This window comes from Manis javanica, chromosome 7 (genome assembly GCF_040802235.1).
Source record: "Manis javanica isolate MJ-LG chromosome 7, MJ_LKY, whole genome shotgun sequence".
In the NCBI taxonomy this organism is placed as follows: Eukaryota; Metazoa; Chordata; class Mammalia; order Pholidota; family Manidae; genus Manis; species Manis javanica.
In genome coordinates, this window is record NC_133162.1 from 90,889,902 (window position 1) to 90,916,029 (window position 26,128).

A 26,128-nucleotide genomic window follows, 5' to 3' on the forward strand; every position below is an offset into this window, starting at 1 on the left:
TGGAAAAGCAAGGGAATTACACGTTTTGGCAAATGCACTGGAGAAGGTATGCAAAGAAAGTGAAAATTACTACTTTGGGCATTTGGACAAACCCCAAAGCTTTCATCGTAGCTGGGGATCATCAGCAAACCCCAATATGGCGTGTATATGTGTGTGTGTGTGTGTGTGTACAGTACAAAATGCCATACAGAACAACACACACACGTAACCACCACAGTGTTACATAATATGCATAGCTGCATACCCACTGCTGGGAAACAGATCCATCCATGATACGCACAAAATAGGTTCTCATACTTGATACACCCAAACCTAAGAGGGCTTCCACCTTTTAATTCTACACAGAAATTAGGATGCACCTGATAAATTGCACTTGTTTACACTAGAAAATAGAGAAGGCATCCTTCTACCACGTACCCCATCTGGGAAACCTCAGCTTCTCTCCATGGCCCTAGTGGCTCCACCTGGAGGTCATAGGGACTGACACTGACAGGGCCTTGATTCTAGTGAGTGACATCAGTGTGACTGGTATGGTGGAAATTCAGGGCTGCTCCCTAACCTCTCCACCTACTGCACACAACCAAACTGGTAAACTGAGTCAGTCTCCCTTGTCCCTGCAGTTAGGCAGGGGGAAGTCCTCAGCTCTGCTTAGCATAGGAGCTGAAGATAAAAGCCCTTGCCAGAGGTCTGCCCTGGGGATGCAGGGCTTCACACAGCTCCCAACAAAGCAGGGCCTGGAGTCTCATCCTGTTCTTTGGGTGAGCAACGCTCATGGGAAGTTCTCTGGAAGGTGAAGCAGGTTTTTGTCTCTGTCTCCCCCAGGTCTCTGTTCCAAGGCTGTCTATGGATAAGACTTAATCCTACCAGGAAGCCCCAGTTTTATGCAGGGCATAATTGCCCATCAAACATCTGCTGTGTGATTTTTAGCAACATCACTTCATGTCTTCAGAAATGACTTTGACACAAAACCTAAGACAGGGCAGAGTAACTAAGCATTTCTGCTCAAGCCAGATCCACAGTCTCTGCTTGGCTGTGGCAATCTGCTGTCAGCAGGACTTCCTGACCTCCCCTGGGCTATAGGAACAGGAAAAGTCCTTGCAGACCAGGGGCTCCCCTCTGCTTTGCTCTCTGCTCAGAAACCTGTTGTCTTTGTTTTTAGAGCGAGCATCTTAAAACCAGTGCAGTCCCCACATCTATGCAGATTATTAATGATTCATACCCAGTTCTCTGCCACACACTTAGTAATAATTCACAGAATAATTGATCCTAGTTCACAGCTGGTCTATAACTGAGCTTGGTATAACTCTCCCTGTGGGGGGAGGTATTGTTTTGTAAACTGAGGTTCTCCTAACCAACCACACACTGGCTATGCAATTGAATTGGCTCTGTGCTCCCAGGAAATAATGAGGGAGTGCTCTCTGTCTACACAGACCTCAGTTGGTCCTGATGTGAAATGTAAATGGCAGATTCAACAAGCAAAATGATTCTGAAGTCAACTTAAAGAGTAAAATACAAAAAACCACCTATTCTACCATTTCTGTATGTCTGGGAGGAATTTGAACTCTGCCCTCCTGGAAGGGAAAGTAACTCATTTCTCAGTTTACTTCCATCATGAAAGCCTTTTGCAGCAAAGGCATTTGACTATGCACAGTGGCATTTTCCATTCACTGACCTGACAGCTACTTCTAAAGCCAAAGTCAAACCAGTCAATCCCCCTGGCACCACAAGTCAGGACCCCCACCATGGGAGCAGTCCTCACCCCTGGCTCTCTGAGTTCACCTCTTGGCCTGCAGAATGGCTTTGCAAAGCCTATATTTCTTCCAGAGCCTGTGTTCTGTGCTCTAGACATGAAGTTTAGGTAAAAGAAAACTCCAGAGATTTCTTTAGAAAATGGGCATATAAGAGCAGTTACCTTAGTAGTGATTTCTTTAAGTGACAAGTTGAGGGATTTCATCCTTTTCTGGAGGCTAGAAGAATCAGAAAGAGGACATTGATCTCCTTGGTGTCATAGTTTGATCCCACCACAGACAGAAACACTGTGAAACAGTGAACCTAACAACATCCCAAAGGCTGAAGAACAGTAAGAAAGATGATGCCAAACTGGTTCCATTTGACTATGGAATGAATGGTACTGGGAAACAGGTTTTCCCTCCCTAATTTTGCTCTACTTAGGCTAGTATTACAATCTGTTATTATTTCCATAGGACGCATCTACTGATAGGGTGGAGGCACAACTCAGATGTGCTCCTGGCAGGAAAGGATGAACTACTCTCCAGGAAGGATGGTCAACATAGGCAATGCTTCAGAAGCAGGTGGTCAAATATCATCTATTTGGGTACACTGTGGAATTCAACAAATAGGTAGTGAGCACTGTGTACATTTGGCAGGGAGATGAGAATGTAGGAGATGGCAGATGTTGAATGTATATGTAAAATAGAATTCCCTTGCTCTTTAAGTTTTCCCCAGTTTTGGTTTTCTCCTTACCACTATTCACCTGACATGATCATTAATTTATCCCATGAATAATTTCTCTCTCCACCCCCTAGAATATAAGTTCCACAATCACAGCAACAGTCAGGTGTGTTCACTCTTGTGTCCTCAGTGTGTTAACACAATTCCTGAGCCTTTAAGTGAGAACACAGTGAACATCCATGAGATGAGTGAGTGAGTGAATGAGACTAAGACTCAGATCTTATTCTCAACATTGCTGTCTAAGAGAGAAGTACATGCAGACCATCAAAAATAACATAAAGCAAGATGAACAAGTGACTATATGGGGAGTAGACACCCAATGCTGGTATCAGACTGCTACGTGAAAACTGTACAGGCAGAATATTGTCCCCAAGAGAGCAGTGGACTTGTGCAGCAATTTAGAAACTGGTGGATTGGCAGGAAAGCTTATTGGCAGAGGTGGAAAGTGAAGGGGGCCTCAAGAAAAAAAGAAGGAAGCATGACATTTCGAGAAGAAGATGAATCCAACAGGACCAGATGGCTCACATGGCAAGCTGTGCAAGAGAAGTTAAAAGGGGGTCGTTATTTCTATCTGCATCTGGAATGTTTGTTAGTATCCATTTAGGGAAATAAATGGGGAAAATGCTAATATTTGTTTAATCTCAGTAGTAGGTAAATGAATATCTGTTGTATTTTTTTTTTTTTTGAGAGTGCATCTCTCATATTTATTGATCAAATGGTTGTTAACAACAATAAAATTCAGTATAGGGGGGTCAATGCTCAATGTACAATCATTAATCCATCTCAAGCCTAATTCTCGTCAGTCTCCAATCTTCTGAAGCATAACGAACAAGTTCTTACATGGTGAACGAATTCTTACAGAGTGAATAAATTCTTACATGGTGAACAGTACAAGGGCAGTCATCACAGAAACTTTCGGTTTTGATCATGCAATATGACCTATAAACCATCAGGTCAAATATGAATATTCATTTGATTTTTGTACTTGATTTATATGTTGATCCCACATTTCTCCTATTATTATTATTATTTTTATTTTTAATAAAATGCTGAAGTGGTAGGTAGATGCAAGATAAAGGTAGAAAACATAGTTTAGTGCTGTAAGAAGGCAAATGTAGAAGATCAGATGATCAGGTGTGTGCCTATGGACTAAGTATTAATCCAGGCTAGACAAGGGCAGCAAGACATCCACGGATGCAGAAGATTTCTCTCAAAGCAGGGGGGGTGAGGTTCTGAGCCTCACTTCTGTTGATCCCCAAATTCTCACCTGATGGCCCCCCTGCGACTGTGCCTGTCTTAGGTTGTTCCTCCCTTGAGGAATCTTACCCGTCTCTGGCTAACCAGTCATCTTCCGGGGCCATACAGGGAAATGTAAAGTTGGTAAGTGAGAGAGAAGCCATATTGTTTGCAAAGGTTAGCTTTTTACTTCTTTGCAGATTTATGCCCTGTGGCTTCTATGCCCAGCACTTGTCTCGAGGTATCTTTACCACCTGGAGGAATTATGATACTCGGTAAATTCGATATGAGGCACGAATTCTATTTAAGGTTTGTAATTAGGAAGGAAGAAGAAAAGCTATAGATGTAGCATATGAAGGAAACTTGGGAGGATTGATTATTTCTTTGACATATCTTCTTGTATAGTACCTTAAGTATGTATAGGTTTTAAACTACTAACTAATTTGCACACACATATTAACATAATAGGAATACGGTGACATAAACAAAGCAAATCTATAATTACCAGCCATCTCCAGTGAAGCCAAGAAAACCATTTAGGCACCCTAGGCATTTGTGAAAATTTATCTATGATATGATGGATATTGTCCAACTGTACTTGAACCATCAGACAAATTAAAGCAGCCCATTTCTGGGATCTGTTCACATCCCATATGTTCTTTTAACCATAGATAGTCTATAGTCATGAGATTTTGGGGTGCTACAACTTGCACCCCTCCCAACTCCTGGTTGAGTTCCAACAGTACAGATCCAGTCAAATTCGTTGTCTCACTGTATGCACATGCCAGCCTAGACATCTCCCTCCTCCTTCTTATGGCAAGTCCAGGAGACGGTGGGCTGGATGCAGCCACAACCGCAGCATCGTCCGGATCCCTGTGGAGGCTTTTTGATGATCATCCCCCGGCACGAGTCCTCCAGAGAGTGCTGATGCCGGAAGCTCCTCCTCATATCGTATCTTAGTTCATTTTCTGGGTATCCAAGCTAGGCCTTGATCTTCTGCGTAGAAACAAACAGACCCTTTGCCCACACTTTGACATGCCCTCTTATACCACTGTGCAGAACTCATTGGAGGTCAGCACACAGTAACTGCTTTTTTTTTTTTTTTTAATTAAGAGAAAGGAATATTATCAGAAAAGAGTACCTCCATAGCTGATCATCTGACACCCTTTAAGTGATCAACATTAAGGATATTTAAAGCATGCGTTGATCTTTGATTTACCAATAGTTTTATCCTGTTAAGGAATAATCCCCCTTTTCTTTCTTTCTTTCTTTTTTTTTTTTTAAATTTTTAATCTACACTTACCTGAAGAATACTATGTTTACTATGCTCTCCCCTATATCAGGTCCCCCCTAACAACCACATTACGGTTACTGTCCATCAGCTTAGCAAAATGTGGTAGAGTCACTACTTGTCCTCTCTGTGTTGTGCAGCCCACCCTCCCCTTTCTCCCTCCCCCCCATGCATGCTAATCTTAATACCCCCCTTCTTCTTCCCCCCCCTTATCCCTCCCTGCCCACCCATCCTCCCCAGTTCCTTTCCCTTTGGTACCTGTTAGTCCATTTTTGGGTTCTGTAATTCTGCTGCTGTTTTGTTCCTTCAGTTTTTCCTTTGTTCCTATACTCCTCAGATGAGTGAAATCATTTGGTATTTCTCTTTCTCCGCTTGGCTTATTTCACTGAGCATAATACTCTCCAGCTCCATCCATGTTGCTGCAAATGGTTGGATTTGCCCTCTTCTTATGGCTGAGTAGTATTCCATTGTGTATATGTACCACATCTTCTTTATCCATTCATCTACAGATGGACATTTAGGTTGCTTCCAATTCTTGGCTATTGTAAATAGTGCTGCGATAAACATAGGAGTGCATCTGTCTTTCTCAAACTTGATTGCTGCGTTCTTAGGGTAAATTCCTAGGAGTGGAATTCCTGGGTCAAATGGTAGGTCTGTTTTGAGCATTTTGATGCACCTCCATACTGCTTTCCACAATGGTTGAACTAATTTACATTCCCACCAGCAGTGTAGGAGGGTTCCCCTTTCTCCACAGCCTCGCCAACATTTGTTGTTGTTTGTCTTTTGGATGGCAGCCATCCTTACTGGTGTGAGGTGATACCTCATTGTAGTTTTAATTTGCATTTCTCTGATAATTAGCGATGTGGAGCATCTTTTCATGTGTCTCTTGGCCATCTGTATTTCTTTTTTGGAGAACTGTCTGTTCAGTTCCTCTGCCCATTTTTTAATTGGGTTATTTGTTTTTTGTTTGTTGAGGCGTGTGAGCTCTTTATATATTCTGGACGTCAAGCCTTTATCAGATCTGTCATTTTCAAATATATTCTCCCATACTGTAGGGTTCCTTTTTGTTCTATTGATGGTGTCTTTCGCTGTACAGAAGCTTTTCAGCTTAATGTAGTCCCACTTGCTCATTTTTGCTGTTGTTTTCCTTGCCCGGGGAGATATGTTCAAGAAGAGATCACTCATGTTTATATCTAAGAGGTTTTTGCCTATGTTTTTTTCCAAGAGTTTAATGGTTTCGTGACTTACATTCAGGTCTTTGATCCATTTTGAGTTTACCTTTGTATATGGGGTTAGACAATGGTCCAGTTTCATTCTCCTACATGTAGCTGTCCAGTTTTGCCAGCACCATCTGTTGAAGAGACTGTCATTTTGCCATTGTATGTCCATGGCTCCTTTATCAAATATTAATTGACCATATATGTTTGGGTTAATTTCTGGGGTCTCTAATCTGTTCCACTGGTCTGTGGCTCTGTTCTTGTGCCAGTACCAAATTGTCTTGATTACTATGGCTTTGTAGTAGAGCTTGAAGTTGGGGAGTGAGATCCCCCCTACTTTATTCTTCTTTTTTAGGATTGCTTTGGCTATTCGGGGTCTTTGGTGTTTCCATATGAATTTTTGAATTATTTGTTCCAATTCATTGAAGAATGTTGCTGGTAATTTGAGAGGGATTGCATCAAATTTGTATATTGCTTTCGGCAGGATGGCCATTTTGACGATATTAATTCTTCCTAGCCATGAGCATGGGATGAGTTTCCATTTATTAGTGTCCCCTTTAATTTCTCTTAAGAGTGACTTGTAGTTTTCAGAGTATAAGTCTTTCACTTCCTTGGTTAGGTTTATTCCTAGGTATTTTATTCTTTTTGATGCAATGGTGAATGGAATTGTTTTCCTGATTTCTCTTTCTATTGATTCGTTGTTAGTGTATAGGAAACCTACAGATTTCTGTGTGTTGATTTTGTATCCTGCAACTTTGCTTTATTCCGATATCAGTTCTAGTAGTTTTGGAGTGGAGTCTTTAGGGTTTTTTATGTACAGTATCATATCATCTGCAAATAGTGACAGTTTAACTTCTTCTTTACCAATCTGAATTCCTTGTATTTCTTTGTTTTGTCTGATTGCCGTGGCTAGGACCTCCAGTACTATGTTAAATAACAGTGGGGAGAGTGGGCATCCCTGTCTGGTTCCCGATCTCAGTGGAAATGCTTTCAGCTTCTCGCTGTTCAGTATAATGCTGGCTGTGGGTTTATCATATATGGCCTTTATTATGTTGAGGTACTTGCCCTCTATTCCCATTTTGCTGAGAGTTTTTATCATGAATGGATGTTGAATTTTGTCAAATGCTTTTTCAGCATCTATGGAGATGATCATGTGGTTTTTGTCTTTCTTTTTGTTGATGTGGTGGATGATGTTGATGGATTTTCGAATGTTGTACCATCCTTGCATCCCTGGGATGAACCCCACTTGGTCATGGTGTATGATCCTTTTGATATACTGTTGAATTCTGTTTGCTAATATTTTATTGAGTATTTTTGCATCTACATTCATCAGGGATATTGGTCTGTAATTTTCTTTTTTGGTGGGGTCTTTTCCTGGTTTTGGTATTAGGGTGATGTTGGCTTCATAGAATGAGTTTGGGAGTATTCCCTCTTCTTCTATTTTGTGGAACACTTTAAGGAGAATGGGTATTATGTCTTCTCTGTGTGTCTGATAAAATTCCGAGGTAAATCCGTCCAGCCCCGGGGTTTTGTTCTTGGGTAGTTTTTTGATTACTGTTTCAATTTCTTTGCTTGTAATTGGTTTGTTTAACTTTTGTGTTTCTTCCTTGGTCAGTCTTGGGAGGTTGTATTTTTCTAGGAAGTTGTCCATTTCTTCTAGGTTTTCCAGCTTGTTGGCATATAGGTTTTCATAGTAGTCTTTAATAATTCTTTGTATTTCTGTGGAGTCTGTCGTGATTTTTCCATTCTCATTTCTGATTATGTTGATTTGTGTTGACTCTCTTTTTCTCTTAATAAGTTGGGCTGGAGGCTTATCTATTTTGTTTATTTTCTCAAAGAACCAGCTCTTGGTTTCGTTGATTTTTGCTATTGTTTTATTCTTCTCAATTTTGTTTATTTCTTCTCTGATCTTTATTATGTCCCTCCTTCTGCTGACTTTAGGCCTCATTTGTTCTTCTTTTTCCAGTTTTAATAGTTGTGATGTTAGACTATTCATTTGGGATTGTTCTTCCTTCTTCAAGTGTGCCTGGATTGCTATATACTTTCCTCTTAAGACTGCTTTCGCTGCATCCCACAGAAGTTGGGGCTTAGTGTTGTTGTTGTCATTTGTTTCTATATATTCCTTGATCTCTATTTTGATTTGTTCATTGATCCATTGATTATTTAGTAGCATGTTGTTAAGCCTCCATGTGTTTGTGAGCCTTTTTGTTTTCTTTGTAGAATTTATTTCTACTTTCATACCTTTGTGGTCTGAAAAATTGGTTGGTAGAATTTCAATATTGTGGAATTTACTGAGGCTCTTTTTGTGAGCTAGTATGTGGTCTATTCTGGAGAATGTTCCATGTGCACTTGAGAAGAATGTATATCCTGTTGCTTTTGGATGTAAAGTTCTATAGATGTCTATTAGGTCCATCTGTTCTAGTGTGTTGTTCAGTGCCTGTGTGTCTTTACTTATTTTCTGCCCGGTGGATCTATCCTTTGGGGTGAGTGGTGTGTTGAAGTCTCCTACAATGAATGCATTGCAGTCTATTTCCCTCTTTAGTTCTGTTAGTATTTGCTTCACATATGCTGGTGCTCCTGTATTGGGTGCATATATATTTAGAATGGTTATATCCTCTTGTTGGACTAAGCCCTTTATCATTATGTAGTGGCCTTCTTTATCTCTTGTTACTTTCTTTGTTTTGAAGTCTATTTTGTCTGATATTAGTACTGCAACCCCTGCTTTCTTCTCACTGTTGTTTGCCTGAAATATGTTTTTCCATCCCTTGACTTTTAGTCTATGCTTATCTTTGGGTTTAAGGTGAGTTTCTTGTAAGCAGCATATAGATGGGTCTTGCTTTTTTATCCATTCTATTACTCTATGTCTTTTGATTGGTGCATTAAGTCCATTTACATTTAGGGTGACTATTGAAAGATATGTACTTATTGCCATTGCAGGCTTTAGATTCGTGGTTACCAAAGGTTCAAGGTTAGCTTCTTTAGTATCTTACTGCCTAACTTAGCTCACTTATTGAGCTGTTATATACACTGTCTGGAGAGTCTTTTCTTCTCTCCCTTCTTATTCCTCCTCCTCCATTCTTCATATGTTGTGTGTTTTGTTCTGTGCTCTTTTTAGGGGTGCTCCCATCTAGAGCAGTCCCTGTAGGATGCCCTGTAGAGGTGGTTTGTGGGAAGCAAATTCCCTCAGCTTTTGCTTGTCTGGGAATTGTTTGATCCCACCATCATATTTAAATGATAGTCGTGCTGGATACAGTATCCTTGGTTCAAGGCCCTTCTGTTTCATTGCATTAAGTATATCATGCCGTTCTCTTCTGGCCTGTAGGGTTTCTGTTGAGAAGTCTGATGTTAGCCTGATTGGTTTTCCTTTATAGGTGACCTTTTTCTCTCTAGCTGCCTTTAAAAGTCTTTCCTTATCCTTGATCCTTGCCATTTTAATTATTATGTGTCTTGGTGTTGTCCTCCTTGGATCCTTTCTGTTGGGGGTTCTGTATAATTCCATGGTCTGTTCGATTATTTCCTCCCCCAGTTTGGGGAAGTTTTCAGCAATTATTTCTTCAAAGACACTTTCTATCCCTTTTCCTCTTTCTTCCTCTTCTGGTATCCCTATAATACGAATGTTTTTCCTTTTGTATTGGTCACATATTTCTCTTAGTGTTGTTTCATTCCTGGAGATCCTTTTATCTCTCTCTATGTCAGCTTCTATACGTTCCTGTTCTCTGGCTTCTATTCCTTCAATGGCCTCTTGCATCTTATCCATTCTGCTTATAAATCCTTCCAGGGATTGTTTCACTTCTGTGATCTCTTTCCTGACATCTGTGATCTCCTTCCGGACTTCATCCCACTGCTCTTGCATTTTTCTCTGCATCTCATCCCACTGCTCTTGCATTTTTCTCTGCATCTCATCCCATTGCTCTTGCATTTTTTTCTGCATCTCTGTCAGCATGTTCATGATTTTTATTTTGAATTCTTTTTCAGGAGGACTAGTTAGGTCTGTCTCCTTCTCAGGTGTTGTCTCTGTGATCTTTGTCTGCCTGTAGTTTTGCCTTTTCATGGTGATAGAGATAGTTTGCAGAGCTGGTACAAGTGACCGCTGGAAGAGCTTCCCTTCTTGTTGGTTTGTAGCCTTTTCCTGGGAGAATAGCGACCTCTAGTGGCTTGTGTTGGGCAGCTGTGCGCAGACAGGGCTTCTGCTTCCTGCCCAGTTGCTTTGGGGTTTATCTCCGCTGTTGCTGTGGGCTTGGCCTGGCTGGGCTGTTCCTCCAAAATGGTGGAGCCCCGTTGGAGGGGGAGCAGCCAGGAGACTATTTATCTCCGTAAGGGGCCTCTGTGCTCCCTGCTGCCCAGGGGGTTAGAGTGCCCAGAGATCCCCAGATTCCCTGCTTCTGGTCTAAGTGACCTGTCCTGCCCCTTTAAGATTTCCAAAAAGCACTCTCCAAACCAAAACAACAGCAGCAACAATGAGAGAGGGAACAGAAACAAAGAGAAAAAAAAAAGGAAAAAAAAGGAAAAAACAAGCGATTTTTTTTTTTTTTTTTTTTTTTTTGTCCTCAGGTGCCGGTCCCAGGCACCCGCTCACTGGTCCTGCTGCCCTGTCTCCCTAGCACCAGGGTCCCTGTCCTTTCAAGGCTTCCAAAAAGCACCCACCCACCGGTCCCGCAGGGAAGGAACGCTCAATATTCTTTGTCCTCAGGCACTGGTCCCACACACCCGCTCACCAGTCCCGCCGCCCTGCCTCCCTAGCACCGGGGTCCCTGTCCCTTCAAGGCTTCCAAAAAGCACTCGGCAAAAAGAGAGAAAAAAAAGGGGAAAAACGCGCAATTTCTTCCGTCCTCAGGTGCTGGTCTCAGGCACCCACCCACCGGTCCCACAGGGAAAAATGCGGGATATTCTTTGTCCTCAGGTGCCGGTCCCAGGCACCCGCTCACCAGTCCCGCCGCCCTGCCTCCCTAGCACCGGGGTCCCTGTCCCTTTTAGGCTTCCGAAAAGCACTCGCAGAAAAGAGAAAAAAAAAAGGGGAAAAACGCGCGATTTCCTCTGTCCTCAAGTGCCGGTCTCAGGCACCCGCCCACCGGTCCCGCAGGGAAAAACGGGGGATATTCTTTGTCCTCAGGCGCCGGTCCCAGCCACCCGCTCACCAGTCCCGCCACCGTGCCTCCCTAGCACTGGGGTCCCCGTCCCTTCAAGGCTTCCAAAAAGCGCTCGCCAAAAAGAGAAAAAAAAAAAAAAAGGGGAAAAACGCGCGACCTCCTCCGTCCTCAGGCACCGGTCTCAGGCACCCGCCCCCAGGTCTCGCAGGGAGAAACGCGGGATATTCTTTGTCCTCCGGCGCCGTTCCCAGGCACCTCCTCACCGGTCCCGCCACCCTGCCTCCCCAGCAACGGGGGCCCGTCCCTCTAAGGCTTCCAAGAAGCGCTCGCCAAAAAAAAAAAAAAAACAAAAAACCGCTCCGGTTTCTCTCCACCCGCTGGGAGCCGGGGAGAGGGGCGCTCGGGTCCCGCCGGGCTGGGGCTTGTATCTTACCCCCTTCACAAGGCGCTGGGTTCTTGCAGGTGTGGATGTGGTCTGGATGTTGTCCTGTGTCCTGTGGTCTCTATTTTAGGAAGATTTTTCTTTGTTATATTTTCATAGCTCTATGTGTTTTTGGGAGGAGATTTCCACTGCTCTACTCACGCCGCCATCTTGGCTCCGCCTCTGTTGTATTTTTTAATGTGTCTGGAATATTTACACAATAAATTTTAAAGAAAAATCAAGTATAAGCTATAATAAGTACTGAATGTCAGGGTAAAGGGTTCTGAGCTTCACCCACAGACAACAGGAAACCCTTCCATTTTTGAGCAGCACAAAAGAAATTGGTTTTATCCTGGAATACTAATTGGGCAGCAATATAAGAAATGATCTGGAGGGGACACACTGAATGTGACAAACCAGGCAGGCACCTCCAGCAAAAAACCATTTGTGAGGTCCAAGATCTACCCAGAGTGAGAGGAGTCAGGAAGGAGACAAGAAAGTGGGTCCTTTGATTATGCTGATCTGAAAAGCAGTGAGAGTGTCTGACCAGGAGCTTTTCACTTATTCATTTTATCATTTTGTTGTTGTTCATTCCCTCACAAGCTCATCAGTTCTCCCACAATCTATTGGGCATCCAGTAAGTTAAGAACTTGGAACATGGACATGACTCTCGCCCTCCACAGCTCCCTGCTGCTAGACAGGGGCGCAAAGTGAAAAAAAAAAGTTACAGGTACTAAAAGAGAGGTGGCCACTTGGAAAAATGGGGAGCTGCAGAGGGGAAGGTCATGTTTTTAGGGGCATCTGTATGGAGGGGCAGGCTGAGCTTCTATAGCAGGGGCTAGAAGGCAGCAGAGCAAGGTTTTCAGTTTGCTGATTGTCACTGTGAGCGCTGGATTTGAATTTCATCATCTCTACCAAACTGTGATTTCTGAGAACAAGACAAGCTCGTTTCAACATAGATATCCTGGAGTGACATCAAAACAGAGTCACCTCTGCTTTACTACACGCACAGACAGGGGGTCCCCAGTCAAGCTGAGGTCTATTGAGCGGAGGTCAGTCTGAGTGGCATACTAACATGGAGAGCAGGAGCAGACCAAGCCACTTGAGAAGTTGGAGACAGAGGGCAGTAGGTGTGAAAGACGAGCCTGAGCCTGTGTGCCTCTGGTCTGAGTAGCAGCACTAGCTTTGAGCTGCTGCTCTCTGCCCTACGAGACTGTCACAGCTCCCTGGGCAATAATGCTCTCCCCTTGCCAGGCTCCAAGAGTTCATTCAACTAAGAACTTTTCAGTAATTGGTTCACCACAAAGTTGTTCCTCTCTGAGCATTAATAGTATCTTACAAGCAGGTTATCCCCACCACACACAGACTAGTTCAGGCATTGACAAGACAGCTAGGTAGTGGGCGCACTTGCTCACGCTGCAAATCTAGGTAATTATAACACCGGTGCCCATAGTTGACACCCGGTGGATCAACCACCATCTTCCAGGGGCTGACACAATTCATGGGCTGGCTCAGATCAGACCCAATACCAGAAAGAAGATTAGTCTCCTTTCAGATATCCATGTTAGAGTAGGGAGGCAGTAATGCAGATAATTTAATGCATTGTTTTATATTTGATTTGATTTATATTTAATTTATGCTATATTATTTTTACAGATATACCTTCCTAATTAGGTTCTGCTCAGGCTAATATTCACATTACTTTCATCCCTGGGGCAGACACAGAATGAAAGGAATTTCGGGGGATACAAGAATATGGATAATCTGCATGCCATGCAGTGGTTTTCAAGCTATTTTTAGTAGTAAAACTCTTTCAAACAAAATTTTATACAGAACTGTAAGATATAAAATAATGAGGGAGGCGTTCAAGCAGGTGGTGTGAGCAGAACAGCAGAAATCTCCTCATAAAACCATATATATTTTTGAAAATACACTAAATACAACTATTCCTAAAAGAGAGACCAAAAGATACAGTACAACAGCCAGGCTACATCTACATCTGTAAGAACTCAGCATCACACGAAGGAGGTAAGATACAAAGCCGTGACCCAGTGGGACCCAAGCGCTCCACCTACACCAGCTCACCAGCAGGAGGAAAGGAGTCAGAGTGGGGAGGGAGTGGAAGCACAGGACTGCTAAATAACCAGCCCTATAATCTGCACTGGGAGCACAGACACACATCGCATGGTGTACTGGATATTAGAGAAACAGAAAAGTAAAATTTGAGATTGAGACTGTGGAGTGTACCCCACAGCCAACTCCCCTGGGACAAAAGAAAAGCCAGCACTTTGAAACTCTTAAAGGGACAAGGGTGTAACAGGTGGACAAAATTGTCCCAGTGCACTCAGCCCAGCAGTCTGGGAATATGAAGGAACTTCAGAAGCCCTAACCCCAGGGTGGCAATGCAGCTCTAAGGCCCTTCACAGCGATAAGCAGCCTGCCATTCATTCCCCCCACTGACAGTACCACAAGCAAACTGGTGGATGCGCCATTGCTGCAGACCAGCTGGGGAGCAGCCCTGCCCACAGCAACCACACAGCAGTCTCTCAGCATGCAACTAACCGGGTCAGACCCAGAGGCTGGTGCGCACGTAACTGCCGGGCACAGACAGAGGAAGCTGGGGCTAAGTCCAGAAGGCACAAAGGGGTGCAGTTCTCACAAATCAACACAGCATGCCTGCGACCGCCAGCAGTGCCTTAGGCCATCCCAAGGGCTGCCCCATCCACGGCAGCTCAGGGGATTAACCCAGAGACAGTTCACTGTGTGGGGGTAACCAGCACAGACAGCAAGGGCAAAGAGACTGGCAAGCATGAAGGGACTTGGTTCTCACAGCTGACACATGCACCACTGGCTGGCAATCACTTCTATTGCCATGAAAAGGCAGAAGAATGTGCTCCAGTCCAAAATCACTCAAACAATGCCAGAGAGAGGGCCTGGCGAGATAGATATAACCAATCTTTTTGAAAAAGAATTCAAAATAAAAGTCATAACCATCTTGATGGACCTGAAGAGAAATATGCAAGAGCTAAGGGATGAAGTCTGCAGGGAGATAATGGAAATGAAGCAGTCAATAGAAGGACTTAAGAGCAGACTGGAAGAGGTGCAAGAAATGTTAATGGAATAGAAGTCAGAGAACAGAAATACAGAAAAGCTGAGGCACAGAGAGATAAAAGTATCTGTAGAAATGAAAGAATATTAAGAGTACTGCGTAACCAATCCAAATGTAACAATATTCACATAATAGGGGTACAAGAAGAAGAAGAGAGAGAAAAAGGGATAGAAAGTGTATTTGAGGAAATAATTGCTGAAAACGTCCTCAATCTGTGGAAGGAAATACTCCTACAGATCTCCCAGCACAAGGGACCCAAGAAGGACAACAACAAGACATGTAATAATTAAAATGGCAAAGATCAAAGACAAGGATAGGGTATTAAAGGCAACCAAAGAGAGAAAAAAGATCACCTACAAAGGAAAACCCATCAGGCTTTCATCAGACTTTGCAAGAGGAACTTTACAGGCCAGAAGAAAATGGCATAATATATTTAATGTAATGAAACAGAAGGGCCTTGAACCAAGAATACTGTTTCCAGCAAGATAATCATTTAACTTTGAAGGAGGGATTAAACAAGTTACAGATAAGCAAAAGTTGAGGGAATTAACCTCCCTCAAACCACCTCTACAATGTATTTTAATGGGACTTCTCTGGATGGAAGTACTCCTTCCATCCAAGGCTAAATAGATGTCACCACAGAAAACCAAATCACAGCAAAGAAAGTAGACCAACCAAACACTAAATAAAGGCAAAATAAAATCAGCTATCCGCAAAATCAGTCAACAGAAGCACAAAAGATATAGAATAGTACACTTAACATATAAAGAGTAGAGGAGGAAGAAAAAGAAGGGAGAGAAATAAAGAATTATCAGATTGTGTTTATAATAGTGTAATAAGTGAGTTAAAGTTAGATGGTTAGATAGTAAAGAAGTTACCATTGAACCTTTGGTAACCACTAATCCAAATTCTGTAATGGTAATAAGTGAATATCTATCAATAATCACCATAAACATAAATGAATTCAATGCACCAAAGACACAGAGTAATAGAATGGATAAAAAAGCAAGAACCATCTATATGCTGTTTAAAAGACAGTCACCTCAAACCCAAAGACATACACAGATTAAAAGTAAAGGGATGGAAAAAGATATTTCATGCAAACAATAGGGAGAAAAAAGCAGGTGTCACAAAAGTTGTATCAGATGAAATAGATTTCAAAGCAAAGAAAGTAACAAGAGATAATGAAGTACATTATATAATTATAAAGGTGTTAGCCCAACAAGAGGCTATAACCATTATAAATATCTATGCACCCAACACAGGAGAACCTACATATGTGAAACAAATACTAACAGAATTAAAGAAGGAAATAGAATGCAATGCATTCATTTTAGGAGACTTCAACACACCACTCACTCCAAAGGACAGATCAATCAGACAGAAAATAAGTAAGAACACAGAGACACTGAACAACACACTAAAAGAGGTGGATGTAACAATCATCTACAGAACTCTACACCCATAAGCAGCAGGATACGCATTCTTCTCAAGTGTATATGGAACATTTTCCAGAATAGACCACATAATAGGCCACAAAAACAGCCTCAGTAAATTCAAAAAGATTGAAATTCTACCAACCAACTTCTCAGGTCACAAAGTTATAAAACTAGAAATAAGTTGTACAAAAAATCAAAAAGTCTCACAAACACATGGAGGCTAAACAACATGCTCCTAAATAATCAGTGGGTCAATGACCAAATTAAAACAGAGATCAGGCAATATATGGAGACAAATGACAACAACAGCACAAAGCTCCAACTTGTGTGGAATGCAGCAAAGGCAGTTCTAAGAGGAAAGTATGCAGCAATCCAGGCCTATTTAAAGAAGGAAAAACAATCCCAAATGAATAGCCTAAAGTCACAATTATTGAAACTTGAAAAAGAAGAACAAATGAGGCCCAAAATCAGCAGAAGGAGGGACATAATAAAGATCAGAGAAGAAATAAATAAAATTGAGAAGAATAAAACAATAGAAAAAAAATCAATGAAACCAAAAGCTGATTCTTTGAAAAAATAACAAAATAGATAAACCCCTAGGCAGACTTATTAAGAGTAAAAGAGAATCTACACACATAAACAGAATAAGAAATGAGAAAAGAAAAATCATGATGGACACCACAAAAACACAAAGAATTATTAGAGAATACTATGAAAACCTATATGCTAACAAACTGGATAACCTAGAAGAAATGGACAACTTTCTAGAAAAATAAGACATTCCGAGGCTGACCAAGGAAGAAACAGAAAATCTAAACAGACCAATTACCAGCAATGAAATTGATTCAGTAATCAAAAAACTATGCAAGAACAAAACCACAAGGCCAGATGGATTCACCAGTGAATTTTATCAGGCATTTAGAGAAAATACAATACCCATTTTCCTTAAAGTTTTCCAAAAAATAGAAGAGGAGGGAATACTCCCAAACTCATTCTATGAAGCCAACATCACCCTAATACCAAAACCAGGCAAAGACCCCACCAAAAAAGAAAATTAGAGACCAATATCCCTAATGAATGTAGATGCAAAAATACTCAATAAAATATTAGCAAAAAGAATTCAACAATATATCAAAAGGATCATACACCATGACCAAGTGGGATTCATCCCAGGGATGCAAGGATGGTACAACATTTGAAAACCCATCAACATCATCCACCACATAAACAAAAAGAAGGACAAAAACCACATGAACATCTCCATAGATGCTGAAAAAGCATTCGACAAAATTCAACATCCATTCATGATAAAAACTCTCAGCAAAATGGGTATAGAGGGCAGGTACCTCAACATAATAAAGGCCATATATGACAAAACCACAGCCAGAATCATATTAAAACTGAGAAGCTGAAAGCTTTTCCCTTAACATTGGGAACAAGACAAGGATGTACACAATCCCCCCTTTTACTCAACATAGTTCTGGAAGTCCTAGCCACGGGAATCACACAACACAAAGAAATAAACGGCATTGAGATTGGTAAGTAAGAAGTCAAACTGTCACTATTTGAAGATGATATAATATTGTACATAAAAAACTCTAAAGAACCCACTCCAAAACTACTAGAACTAATATCTGAATACAGCAAAGTTGCACGAGAGAAAATTAATACACAGAAACCTGTTGCGTTCCTATATACTAGTGATGAACTAGGAAAAAGAGAAATCAGGAAAACAATTCCATTCACAATTGCATCAAAAAGAATAAAATATCTAGGAATAAATCTAACCAAGGAAGTGAAAGACATACACTCTGAAAACTACAAAACACTCTTAAGAGAAATTAAAGAGGACACTAATAAATGGAAATTCATCACATGCTCTTGGCTAGGAAGAATTAATATCATCAAAATGGCCATCCTGGCCAAAGCAATGTACAGATTCGATGCAATCCCTATCAAATTACCAACAACACAATTCAACGAACTGAAACAAGTAGTTCTAAAATTCATATGGAACCACAGAAACCCCAAATAGCCAAAGCAATCCTGAGAAGGAAGAATAAAGTGGGGGCAATCTTGCTTCCCAACTTCAAGCTCTACTACAAACCCACAGTAATCAAGACAATTTGGTACTGGCACAAGAACAGACCCACTGACCAGTGGAACAGAATAGAGAGTTCAGATATTAACCCAAACATATATTGTCAATTAATATACAATAAAGGAGCCATGGATATACAATGAGGAAATTACAGCCTCTTCAACAGCTGGCATTGGGAAAACTGGACAGCTACATATAAGAATGAAACTGGATCATTGTCTAAACCCATACACAAAAGTAAAGTTGAAATGGATCAAAGACTTGCATGTAAGTCATCAAAGGATAAAACTCTTAGAAAAAACATAGGCAAAAATCTAATGGACATAAACATGAGCAACTTCTTTATGAACATATCTCCCCAGACAAGGGAAACAAAAGCAAAAATGAATAAGTGGGAGTACATGAAGCTGAAAAGCTTCTGTACAGCAAAGGATATTATCAATAGAACAAAAAGGCATCATACAGTATGGGAGAATATATTCATAAATGAAATATCTGATAAAGGGTTCATGTCCAAAATATATAAAGAGCTCATGCACTTCAAAAAACAAAAAGCAGGGAGGAGCCAAGATGGCGGTGTGAGTAGAGCAGCAGAAATCGCCTCCCAAAACCATATATATTTTTGAAAATACAACAAATTCAACTATTCCTAAAAGGGAGACCAGAAGACACAGGACAACAGCCTAACTACATCTAAATCTGTGAGAACCCTGTGACTCATGAAGGGGGTAAGATACAAGCTGTGGCCAGTCAGGACCCGAGGGTTCCCCTCACCCCAGCTCCCAGCAGGAGGAGTGAAGTCAGAGCAGGGAGGGAGAGGGAGCCCAGGACTACTAAATAACCAGCCCTAGTCATCTGCACTGGGAGCGCAGACATACAGTGCGTGGTGTGCTGGATATTAGGGAAATGGAAGAGTAAAACAGGTGAGTGGGTCCCCAAAGCCCATGCCTTTGGGACAGAAGAAAAGCGAGTGCTTTTTGAAAGACGTAAAGGGACAAGGGCCTCACAGTGGAATGGAAGTGTCCTGGCACACTCAGCCCAGCAGCTGGGAATCCTGGAGAACTCTGGGTGCCCTAAATCCCTAGGCAGCTGTGCAGCTCGGAGGCCCCTCAAAGCCATAAACAGCTTCCCACTCATACCCCCTTCAGTGCTGCCCCGCCATAGCAGAACAGCTGCCTGAGGACAACCATGCCCACAGCAGCCAGGCAGAGCTTCTTCCACAGCAGCCACGCAAGAATCAGAGACCCCATCTGCATGCAGCTGCACAGCACAAGCTGCTAGGGGGTGCCTTTCTCATAGGAGAGGAAGGCCACAAACTAGCAAGAAGGGACATTGTCCCAGCTGACACACGTGCCAACTCCCCACAACTACTTCTATTGCCATGAAAAGGCAGAAGAATTTGATCCAGAACAGAATCACACAGACATCCTCTCCTGAAAGGGAACCTGGAGAGATAGACTTAACCAATCTTTCTGAAAAATCATTCAAAATAAAGGTCATAACCATGCTGATGGAGCTGCAGAGAAAAATGCAAGAGCTAACTGACAAATTAGAGAGGGAGACTACAGGAACAAAACAATCTCTGGAAGGACTTAAAAGCAGAATGGATGAGATGCAAGAGGCCATTAATGGAAAAGAAAACAGAGAAGAGGAATGCATAGAAATTGATGCAGAGAGAGACAAAAGGATATCTAGGAATGAAACAATATTAAGAGAACTGTGTGACCAATCCAAAAGGAACAATATCTGCATAATAGGGGTACCAGAAGAAGAAGAGAGAGAAAAAGGGATAGAAAGTGTCTTTCAAGAAATAATTGCTGAAAACTTCCCCAAACTGGGGCAGGAAATGGTCACTCAGACAACGGAAGCACACAGAACGCCCAACAGAAGGGACCCAAAGAGGACAATACCAAGACACATAATAATTAAAATGGCAAAGATCAAAGACAAGGACAGAGTTTTAAAGGCAGCTAGAGAGAGTAAAAAGGTCACCTCCAAAGGAAAACCCATCAGGCTATCATCAGACACCTTATAGGCCAGAAGAGAATGGCATGATATATTTAATGCAATGAAACAGAAGGCCTTGAACAAAAAATACTGTATCCAGCACAATTATCATTTAAATATGAAGGAAGGACTAAACAATTCTCAGAGAAGCAAAAGTTGAGGGAATTTGCCTCCCACAAACCACCTCTTCAGGGTATTTTAGAGTGACTGCTCTAGATGGAAGCACTCCAAAGTCTAAATAGATGTCATCAGAGAAAATAAAATCACAGCAAAGAAAGCAGACCAACCAAATACTAACTAAAGGCAAAAAATAAAATCAACTACTCACAAAAGCAGTCAAAGGAAACACAAAAGAGCACAGAATAAAACACCCAACATATAAAGAATGGAGGAGGAGGAATAAGAAGGGGGAGAAATAAAGAAACATCAGACAGTGTTTGTAATAGCTCAACAAGTGAGTTAAGTTAGTAAGATAGTAAAGAAGCTAAGCTTGAACCTTTGGTAACCACGAATCTAAAGCCTGCAATGGCAATAAGTACATATCTTTCAATAATCACCCTAAATGTAAATGAACTGAATGCACCAATCAAAAGACACAGAGTAATAGAACAGATAAAAAAGCAAGACCCATCTATATGCTGCTTACAAGAGACTCACTTTAAACCCAAAGACATACACAGACTAAAAGTCAAAGGATGGAAAAAGATATTTCATGCAAACAACAGAGAGAAAAAAGCAGGTGCTACAGTACTAGAATCAGACAAAATAGACTTCAAAACGAAGAAAGTAACAAGAGATAAAGAAGAACATTACGTAATGATAAAGGGCTCAGTCCAACAAGACGTTATAACCATTATAAACATATATGCACCCAATAGAGGAGCACCAGAGTATGTGAAACAAATACTAACAGAATTTAAGAAGGAAATAGAATGCAACACATTCAATTCATGAGACTTCAACACACCACTCACTGCAAAGGATAGATCCACCAGACACAAAAAAAGTAAGGACACAGAGGTGCTGAACAACACACTAGAACAGATGAACCTAATAGACATCTATAGAACTCTACACCCAAAAGCAACAGGATACACATTCTTCTCAAGTGCACATGGAACATTCTCCAGAATAGATCACATACTAGAACACAAAAAGAGCCTCAGTAAATTCAAAAAGATTGAACTACTACCAACCAACTTTTCAGACCACAAAGGTATAAAACTAGAAATAAATTCTACAAAGAAAGTAAAAATGCCCACAAACACATGGAGGCTTAACAACATTCTCCTAAATAATCAATGGATCAATGACCAAATTAAAATAGAGATCAAACAATATATGGAAACAACTGACAACAACTACACAAAGACCCAACTTCTATGGGATCTGGCAAAAGCAGTCTTAAGAGGAAAGTATATAGCAATCCAGGCATATTAAAAATAGGAAGAACAATCCCAAATGAATATTCTAACATCACAATTATTGAAATTGCAAAAAGAAGAACAAATGAGGCCTAAAGTCAGCAGGAGGGACATAATAAAGATCACAGAAGAAATAAATAAAATTGAGAAGAATAAAAAAAATCAATGAAACCAAGAGCTGGTTCTTAGAGAAAATAAACAAAATAGATAAGCCTCTAGCCAGACTTATTAAGAGAAAAAGAGAATCAACACACATCAACAGAATCAGAAACGAGAAAGGAAAATTAATGACAGGCGCCCGCCAAAATACAAAGAATTATCAGAGAATACCATGAAAACCTATATACTAGCAAGCAGGAAAACCTACAAGAAAGGGACAACTTCCTAGAAAAATACAACTTTCTAAGACTGATCCAGAAAGAAACAGAAAATCTAAACAGACCAATAACCAGCAATGAAATTGAAGCGGTAATCCAAAAACTACCCAAGAACAAAACCCCCAGGCCAGAAGGATTTACCTCAGAATTTTATCAAACATACAGAGAACACATAATACCCATTCTCCTTAAAGCTTTCCAAAAAGAAGAAGAGGAGGGAATACTCCCAAACTCATTCTATGAAGCCAACATCACCCTAATACCAAAACCAGGCAAAGTCCCCACCAAAAAAGAAAGTTACAGACCAATATCCCTGATGAACGTAGATGCAAAAATACTTAACAAAATATTAGCAAACCAAATACATTAAAAGGATCATACAGCATGACCAAGCAGGATTTATCTCAGGGATGCAAGGTTGGTACAACATTCAAAAATCCATCAACATCATCCACCACATAAACAAAAAGACAGACAAAAGCCACATGATCATTCCATAGATGCTGAAAAAGCACACTAGAAAATTCAACATCCATTCATGATAAAAACTCTCAACAAAATGGGTATAGAGGGCAAGTACCTCAACATAATAAAGGCCATATATGATAAACCCACAACCAACATCATACTGAACAGCGAGAAGCTGAAAGCTTTTCCTCTGAGATTGGGAACAAGACAGGGATGCCCACTCTCCCCACTGTTATTCAGCATAGTCCTGGAGGTTCCAGCCATGGCAATTAGACAAAACAAAGAAATACAAGGTATCTAGATTAGTAAAGAAGAACTTAAAACTGTCACTATTTGCAGATGACATGATATTGTACATAAAAATCCCTAAAGATTCCACTCTAAAACTACTAGGACTAATGCAGCAAAGTTGCAGGATACAAAATTAACACACAGAAATCTGTGGCTTTCCTATACACTAACAATGAACTAATAGAAAGAGAAATCAGGAAAACAATTCCATTTACAATGGCATCAAAAATAATAAAATACCTAGGAATAAATCTAACCAAGGAAGTGAAAGATATACACCCTGAACACTACAGGAAACTCTTAAGAGAAATTAAAGAAGACACTAACAAATGGAAACTCATCCCGTGCTCTTTGCGAGGAAGAATTAATATAGCCAAAATGGCCATCCTTCCCAAAGCAATATACAGATTCAATGCAATCCCTATCAAATTACCAACAGCATTCTTCAATGAACTGGAATAAATAGTTCAAAAATTAATATGGAACCACAAAAGACATGGAATAGCCAAAGCAATCCTGAGAACAAAGAATAAAGTCGGGGGGATGTTGCACCCCAACTTCAAGCTCTACTACAAAGCCATAGTAATCAAGACAATTTGGTACTGGCACAAGAACAGAGCCACAGACCAGTGGAACAGATTAGAGACTCCAGACATTAACCCAAACATATATGGTCACTTAATATACGATAAAGGAGCCATGGACATACAATGGGGAAAATACAGTCTCTTCAACAGATGGTGCTAGCAAAACTGGACAGCTACACGTAGGAGAATGAAACTGGACCACTGTCTAACCCCATACACAAAAGTAAATTTAATTGGATCAAAGACTTGCATATAAGTCATAAAACCATAAAACTCTTAGAAAAAAACATAGGCAAAAATCTCCTGGACATAAACATGAGTGACTTATTCATGAACATATATCCCTGGGCATGGAAAACAAAAGCAAAAATGAACAAGTGGGACTATATCAAGCTAAAATCTTCTGTACAACAAAGGACACCATTAATAGAACACAAAGGTATCCTGCCGTATGGGATAATATATTCATAAATGACAAATCCGATAAAGGGTTGACATCCAAAATATATAAAGAGCTCATGGACCTTAACAAACAATCCAAAAAAGCAAATAATCTAATTAAAAAATGGGCAGAGGAGCTGAATAGACAGTTCTCCAAAGAAGAAATTCAGATGGCCAACAGACACACAAAAAGATGCTCCACATCGCTTGTCATGAGAGAAATGCAAATTCAAACCACAATGAGATATCATCTCACACCAGTAAGGATAGCCACCATCCGAAGGACAAACAACAACAAATGTTGACGAGGTTGTGGACAAAGGGGAACCCTCCTACACTGCTGGTGGGAACGTAAATTAGTTCAACCATTGTGGAAATCAATATGAGGATTTCTCAAAAAGCTCAAAAGAGAAATACCATTTGACCCAGAAATTCCACTTCTAGGAATTTAAACTAAGAATACAGCAGCCCAGTTTGAAAAAGACAGATGCGCCCCTATGTTTATTGCAGCATTAGCCAAGAAATGCAAGCAACTGAAGTGTCCATCAATAGATGAATGGATAAAGAAGATGTGGTACATATATACAACGGAATATCACTCAGCCATAAGAAGAAAACAAATCCTACCATTTGCAGCAACCTGGATGGTGGTGGAGGGTATTATGCTCAGTGAAATAAACCAGGCAGAGAAAGACAAGTACCAAATAATTTCACTCATCTGTGAAGTATTAAAACAAAGAAAAACTGAAGGAACTTAACAGCAGCAGAATCACAGAACCCAAGAATGGACTAACAGTTACCAAAGGGAAAGGGACTGGGGAGGATGGGTGGGAAGGGAGGGATAAGGGCAGGGAAGAAGAAAGGGGGCATAACGATTAGCATATACAATGTGCATGGAGGGGGGGCATGGGGAGGGCTGTGCAATACAGAGAAGACAAGTAGTGATTCTACAGTTACTATAATGGGGTTTGTGGGGGGGACTTGGTGAAGGGGGCAGCCTAGTAAACATAATGTTCTGCATGTAATTGTAGATTAATGATACCAAAACAAAACAAAACAAAAAACAAAAAGCAAATAATCCAATTAAAAAATGGGCAGAGGATCTGAACAGACACTTCTCCAAAGGAGAAATTCAGATGGCCAACAGGCACATGAAAAGATGCTCCACAACACTAACCACAATGAGATATCACCTCACACCAGTTAGGATAGCCACCATCCAAGAGACAAACAACAAATATTGGCGAGGATGTGGAGAAAGAGGAACCCTCCTACACTGTTGGTGGGAATGTAAATTAGTTCAACCATTGTGGAAAGCAGTATGGAGGTTCCTCAAAATGCTCAAAATAGACATACCATTTGACCCAGGAATTCCACTTTTGGAATTTACCCTAAGAATGCAGGAGCCCGTTTTGAAAAAGACAGATGCACCCCTATGTTTATCTCAGCACTATTAACAATAGCCAAGAAATGGAAGCAACCTAAGTGTCCATCAGTAGATGAATGGATAAAGAAGAGGTGGTACATATACACAATGGAATATTATTTGGTCATAAGAAGAAAGCAAATCCTACCATTTGCAGCAACACAGATGGAGCTAGAAGCTATTATAGTCAGTGAAATAAGCCAGATGGAGAAAGACAAGCATCAAATGTTTTCACTCATTTGTGGAGTTTAAGAACAAAGAAAAAATTGAAGGAACAAAACAGCAGCAGACTCACAGAACCCAAGAATGGACTAACAGTTACCAAAGGGAGACGGACTGGGGATGGGTGGGAAGTGAGGGATAAGGGGGAAAAGGGGCATTACGATTAGCAGACATAATGTATGGGAGGCGCACAGGGCAGGCAGTACAACACAGAGAAGACAGGTTGTGATTCTATAGCATCTTACTATGCTGATGGACAGTGACTGTAATTGGGTATATGGTGGGGACTTGATAATTCGGAGAGTATGGTAACCATAATGTTGCTCATATAATTGTTCATCAATGATATCAAAATTAAAAAAATAGTAGATCAATCATATGTGATACTCAGATCCTACATACTCATGCTCCAGAGTCCAAGACGGACTCTGCTCATGTCTTAGAGAGACTGCCTTTCTCCAAACATGTTCTTCTGATGTTCATTACACTTCCTGCGACCACTAACCTGTCTG

At 41.0% G+C, this 26,128-nt stretch overlaps 1 protein-coding gene across 6 annotated transcripts in view; it reads right to left on the reverse strand.

Moving 5' to 3' along the window:
- LOC108394314 (disrupted in schizophrenia 1 protein-like) overlaps positions 1–26,128 on the reverse strand; it is a 151,431-nt gene that overhangs the window by 70,300 nt on the left and 55,003 nt on the right. For 4 of the 6 annotated variants that reach the window (XR_012133332.1, XR_012133331.1, XR_012133330.1 and 1 more), the window contains exons 8-9: positions 11,737–11,928; positions 1,913–1,967 (exon numbers count right to left, since the gene is read on the reverse strand). The gene's annotated coding sequence lies outside the window, so the exon portion shown is untranslated. Of the gene's footprint in view, positions 1–1,912; positions 5,067–11,736; positions 11,929–26,128 lie in introns of those variants that run through there. The other 2 variants (XR_012133333.1, XR_012133329.1) reach the window with 2 other exon arrangements.